A 6916-nucleotide genomic window follows, 5' to 3' on the forward strand; every position below is an offset into this window, starting at 1 on the left:
ATACCCCATACAACATACCCTTCCGAGTTCAGTGTACCTTTGATACGGAACAAAGGACCCGGGCCGTGCCAGGAGAAGCAACCCCACACCATTACGTGGCCGCCTCCGTGCTTTAGGGTTTTTATAGTATTTTTTGGATGATACGCCTGTTTAAGAAGGCGCCAGACGTATTTAGTGCCGTCCGAACCATCCAGATTGATTCTGGGCTCATCCGAAAAAATGATTTTGCTCCACCAAAAGATGGATGCAGCTAAATGCTCTTCGGCAAACCGAATGCGCGCTTCTACGTGGTGCGGCATTAGCTTACGAACCTTTCGTGGTTTCCGGGCACAGAACCCACCGGCGTGTAAACGGCGCGACACCGTTTTCGCCGAAACTTTTAATCTAAGCTCCTGCTTAATACGATTGCAAGTTTTGAAAGGGTCCGCCCTGATTTTCTCAACCATCTGCGTGTCAACGTCAGCCGTTGTTTTTCGCGGACGACCTGTGGATTTACCCGTAGCCTCGCTTGTCCACAAACGTCCGCGAACGGCCGAACGCCTTGCAGATGGTTTTGATAGGCACGTTCTCACGATACAAACCCTGAATATGTTTCCGCTCCTCTGTAGTGCAGTGCTTTCCGCGACCCATGATGAACTTGTAGAATTTTCAAATCGCAAACTTTCACCTTTACCACTGAATGCAGAATAAAGCGCAACACGGTTTGGATCTCTTTTTATACTACCGAAAAACGCTGCCGTTACTCAAAACTCAGATAAGTAGCGCACCACAAATGCGAGTATAAAAGGCAAACAAACAGCGATTGCAAACTCAGTACGCCTCGAACGTTAGGCGAAAGAACTCCGCAGGAGCCAAAGCCTCTCTAAACCATACTAACAACAAAATACGCCTCGATCTGTTGGCGATAAGAGGCCAACGAACTCCGCAGGAGCCAAAGCCTCTCTAAACCATACTAACAACAACAACAACTGTTGGCGATGACACACCTATTGCACGCAAAAAGACACACAACAAATTTTTTCCTATCTATTTGTCCACCGGTGTACCTCTTATACGCGGATTCGGAGATACGCGGTTTTCAAATATTTGACAGTTCTTTGAGCAAATTGTACTGATTTGACACATCCATTGTGAAATACCAAATAATTTCCGTATTGATCGAATGTAAAATACCATTTGAAAAGGTTTAAAACTGTTCAATTCATTAGAAACATATCAAATAATTAATTTGGTGGCTAAAACCACGAACCACTTGCAAAATTGCACGAAAATAAGTGATATTTTGGCTGGAAATCACGAGATTCGACTTACGCGGAAATTCGAGATACGCGGTATTTTGCGGCCGTTTTCGGTCCCCAATAACCGTGTATCTCGGGGACCGCCTGAATATCGGTATTTCTGGTCACTCTGCTGTCAAAAGCAAATTGGAATGTCTAGCTTTGGACGAGGGCAGAGTGACCAGAAATACCGATTTATCTGTATTCCTACCGATTTTTGATATGCCTACCGATTCACAGATAAGCCCCCTAAAACTACCGATTTTTCATTTATCCTACCGAAAATCACAGATTTTTTCTTAATACTGACCAAAAAGTCATGTAACCATTTGCCAAATTATTTAATATATTAAACTGTACAGTCTGTTCTCGAGTTAAACGGTTCTCGACTTACGCGGATTCGGAGATACGCGGTTTTCTAAATTTGACAGATTAAATGTCAAATCAGTACAATTTGCTTCAAGTTAGGTATAAATGACATTTTGGCTAACAAATTGAAACCGCCATTAAAAGCCAGAAATGAGGGCCTTCACGATTCTTGTTAGTTTTTTGTATGGAGTTTGACAGATGGAGGCTGAAATCATGTAAACAATCCATACAACATCACACAAAAAACTAGCCTGCGATTTTCAGTCTAGAAAATTTTAGCCTAAAAGCTAGAATTAGATTCGAGTACCTGCTCAAAAACACGGTGTTGTTTACATTTATCCCAAGGTGCATTAAAGAAATCAGGTGATCGAATTTGGAATCAAAGTGTATGTAGTCCAGGTGGTCTCATAGCATTTTTTTATAATCAAATTTGAACATCACTTTTTGACAGAACGAGTGAAAACTTTTGCTCCAACGAGCTTTCTGGAGGCTTGACGAATACTCATAACACTCTTAAAATCTGCATTCAGAAGCAGAAGCGATAAAAATCAGTCTTGTAAATTCATACACCTTGGGATAAGCCCACCTGTATATTATACTCCCTCAGATAGCTGCTCGAAAACTGCTATACAATGCAAACAGCTGACAAGCTGAAATTTCAGCCTACGAGCTTCAAACAGAACGTAGGCTGCACGAAATATCTCAAATAAATGATAAAGTGTATAAAAGAACTAAATTAAATAAAAAATTCCAAGTAATCAATAGTATTTTAGTCAAAAAACGTGAAATTCGACATACGCGGATATTCGAGTTACGCGGATTCGTCGGGAACGCAGAAACCGCGTAAATCGGGAACAGACTGTATATGGAAATCACTAGCAACCAGAAACAGAAGTTCAACAGAGACAACTAAGGCCCGTGTCTGCACTTCATGAAGTCGAACGCGCTGATAAAATTGTATATGCAATTTTACAGAGAATGTAACCCGGAGCTCTAGCAGCAATACCCAAGTGCCACAAATCCACTAAAAGACCACTAAACGGCTTCTAAACGACTCAAGCTCTCTACCTAAACGGAATATAGAAAGACTTCGTTTAGCAGGCGGCAAACGACTCATGCATTCTAACAATAGCAAAAAAGCTGGTGGCGCTATCTGTTGGTGGGATACCCCAACCAGTTGAGAGCTTCATCGCTTGGAGGAGAGCTTTCTCATTTCCTCTGTACTGTTGTATGGTTTCGCATTGAAGTTATGCATCGCTAGAACTAGAACGGTGATACGATTGTTTAAATACTAAACTCCAACGGAAACCACCAGCTCTGAGGCGAATGAGGTTTGAGTAATGGTCGTTGGTGTTGATACCCACGTATCTGACCACACGACCATTCACATAGATTTTGCTCAGAAAGTTAAAAGGCTATTTAGGTCATGATAAGATGAAACTTGTCGAAACACATTGCAAGAAAAGGATAGCAATATAATGATGAGTTGTAATACGCCAGCTCTTGATCAAACCAATGAAGCTGTGGAGCTTTCTGTTTTTTTTCTATGGATATTAAATTTTCCAGTCGTTTAAGCTTAATCTGTGGCGCTTGGGTCATATATTTTTCATGTTTGATGTCGCGTTCGATTGCTGCTAGAGCGCCCCAATCATTTGTTGGGTTAAATTCCCTAGTACAATTTTCAGATCGACACTTCAGAAAGGCCTCATGTGACCGCTATGAACCAAATCTAAACCAAATCTCCTTTAAATCAATGAAAGATGTTATTTTCTCGTTCTGCTATAAATGGAACAGATTAGCTTCCATCTCCGAAACCCCCCCTCCCCCCGCTCACACTTCAAAGCCTACCGAAAACTACCGAAAAAATCTTAAACTCCTACCGAAAACTACCGATAAAATTTTGATGCGCCTACCGAAAACCGCAAAAATAATCTGGCCACTCTGGCCGCGGGTCCTTCACTGTGTTTCCATTTGTCAAACGACGAACCTCGGTCGGTTTCGGTGGCAGCTCTTCTGGTCCGTCTGTGCGCTGTGTACAGTTTTTCAAAATAATTCCTACCTTCCGTAAGTTTAGCTCGCCATCGAGGAAAATAGGCGAAATCGGCAGCAGCAAAACATAAACCGCACTGAGCGAAGGTACGCACTTCCCCGTACACGCAATCCGAAGGTATCGTCGAAGTAGAAAAAGAAATCGATCGATCGTGTAGGTGGCAACCAGAAATTACCGAATCTACGGTTGTGCAGGGAGAGTGTTGGGCAAGGACAGGCAAAGTAAAAGACCCGTATGGTCGTATACGTGTAGGGAGTGAGTTGGGAGAAGGGTTGTGGGTGGGTGTCGTTGCGAATGTGGTATTCCCCCCTCCCTCCCGCATTGTAACGCTCCTAGCCACCCGCCGCGACACGTCGGTGCGTTTGCGTTGGGTGTGTGTGTGCGTGTATGTGACCCTGGCGTGAAGGAAGTGAAATGAGCGGTTTAACCTAGCCGTGTGTGCGTCCCTCCACCTAAAACGTTTCGCAAGTGGTTTTGAAGTCAGTGTATGTGTGTGTGGGTAAAAGTCGATGGGGGTGGAGATGGTGGACGGTTTTGGGACAGTGCAACAGGTTGATAGAAAGTGCACTAAAATTAAATAAGCTGAGTGCGTGCTTTGCGCGGGGTTAGCTTAGCTCGTCTCGTGCGCGTAAACTGGAAACGCATGGCACGGCTCTGTTGCGCGTGCTTGAATTTCTGTGTGCTAAAAATGCAATTACTTTTACAACAAACCCTGTCCCAGCAAGCGTAGAGAAGAGAAGCAGCATACCCCGTAAAAGGAAAACGCAGTTCATCCCTCGCAGGCGGTCCTCCCCGACCAACACCAACACAACGCACTTGGTCACGCATACGCACTTTGCGCAACGACGGCGCGATATGGACGGACCAAACGAGCTACTGTTTGTTTGCGTCTGTGTTCAAATAATCGCTGCGTATGGCTGCGTGTGCATAGAAACAGCGAAGACCGCAAGAAGAAAAAAAGGACACGGCAGCAGCGCCCTGCGTATTGGTAGCTGTCGCATCGCTCTGTGTGTATTCGGCCCTACGTATTACCTGTGCGCCTACGCGCTGCGCACTACAAAACTCGTCGCAATAAGCCGTGGTCCGGTAGTGTGCGTGCGCCGTACGTCATTGAAGCGGCACCAATGTTTTTCGCGTACAGTCCACCACTACACAGAGCCAGAGACAGAGAAAAAACACTACACCTCTCTCGCTCTCGCGCTCTGCCTTCTTCTATCTGTGCGCACAGTACCGGTGAAGTGTGCTTTGGTTGTTTTTTCTTTGTTTCTTCCCTTATTTGTGTCATCGCGTGGTGCGATCGGGCGCGCACTTCGCTCCAGCAGTCCGTTTGTATCGGAGCTTGCACACACCCTTATCGCGAGCATGGCAATTATCGTTGTTACGGCCATGTTTCATCCAAATGAAGCCATCTTGCACTATTGAATGGCCTTGAAATTTGATGTTGAGTTTTGTTGCCATCTATTATCGTTGTTACGGCCATGTTTCATCCAAATGAGCTATCTTGCACCATTTCTATAGCCTGGAAATTTGATGTTGAATTTTGTTGCCATCTATCACCATTGTTACGGCCATGTTTCATCCAAATGAGCCATCTTGCACTATTTCAATAGCCTTGAAATTTGATGTTGAATTTTGTTGCCATCTATTATCGTTGTTACGGCCATGTTTCATCCAAATGAAGCCATCTTGCACTATTTGAATGGCCTTGAAATTTGATGTTGAGTTTTGTTGCCATCTATTATCGTTGTTACGGCCATGTTTCATCCAAATGAGCTATCTTGCACCATTTCTATAGCCTGGAAATTTGATGTTGAATTTTGTTGCCATCTATTATCGTTGTTACGGCCATGTTTCATCCAAATGAAGCCATCTTGCACTATTTCAATGGCCTGGAAATTTGATGTTGAATTTTGTTGCCATCTATTATCGTTGTTACGGCCATGTTTCATCCAAATGAAGCCATCTTGCACTATTTGAATGGCCTTGAAATTTGATGTTGAATTTTGTTGCCATCTATTATCGTTGTTACGGCCATGTTTCATCCAAATGAAGCCATTCCCCACTATTTGAATGGCCTTGATATTTGATGTTGAATTTTGTTGCCATCTATTATCGTTGTTACGGCCATGTTTCATCCAAATGAAGCCATCTTGCACTATTTGAATGGCCTTGAAATTTGATGTTGAGTTTTGTTGCCATCTATTATCGTTGTTACGGCCATGTTTCATTCAAAGAAAGCCATCTTGCACTATTGGAATGGCCTTGAAATTAGATCTTGAGTTTTGTTGCCATCTATTATCGTTGTTACGGCCATGTTTCATCCAAATGAAGCCATCTTGCACTATTTGAATGGCCTTGAAATTTGATGTTGAATTTTGTTGGCATGTATTATCGTTGTTATGGCCATGTTTCATCCAAATGAAGCCATCTTGCACTATTTGAATGGCCTTGAAATTTGATGTTGAATTTTGTTGCCATCTATTATCGTTGTTCTTGTACTATTTCAATGGCCTTGAAATTTGATGTTGAATTTTGTTGCCATCTATTATTGTTGTTACGGCCATGATTCATCCAAATGAAGCCATCTTGCACTATTTGAATGGCCTTGAAATTTGATGTTGAATTTTGTTGCCATCTATTATCGTTGTTACGGCCATGTTTCATCCAAATGAAGCCATCTTGCACTATTTGAATGGCCTTGAAATTTGATGTTGAGTTTTGTTGCCATCAATTATCGTTGTTACGGCCATGATTCATCCAAATGAAGCCATCTTGCACTATTTGAATGGCCTTGAAATTTGATGTTGAATTTTGTTGCCATCTATTATCGTTGTTACGGCCATGTTTCATCCAAATGAAGCCATCTTGCACTATTTGAATGGCCTTGAAATTTGATGTTGAATTTTGTTGCCATCTATTATCGTTGTTACGGCCATGTTTCATCCAAATGAAGCCATCTTGCACTATTTGAATGGCCTTGAAATTTGATGTTGAATTTTGTTGCCATCTATTATCGTTGTTACGGCCATGTTTCATCCAAATGAGCCATCTTGCACTATTTGAATGGCCTTGAAATTTGATGTTGAATTTTGTTGCCATCTATTATCGTTGTTACGGCCATGTTTCATCCAAATGTAGCCATCTTGCACTATTTGAATGGCCTTGAAATTTGATGTTGAGTTTTGTTGCCATCTATTATCGTTGTTACGGCCATGTTTCA

The sequence above is a fragment of the Anopheles arabiensis genome, unplaced genomic scaffold, assembly GCF_016920715.1.
Source record: "Anopheles arabiensis isolate DONGOLA unplaced genomic scaffold, AaraD3 Autosomal_pericentromeric_contig0016, whole genome shotgun sequence".
NCBI classification, from domain to species: domain Eukaryota; kingdom Metazoa; phylum Arthropoda; class Insecta; order Diptera; family Culicidae; genus Anopheles; species Anopheles arabiensis.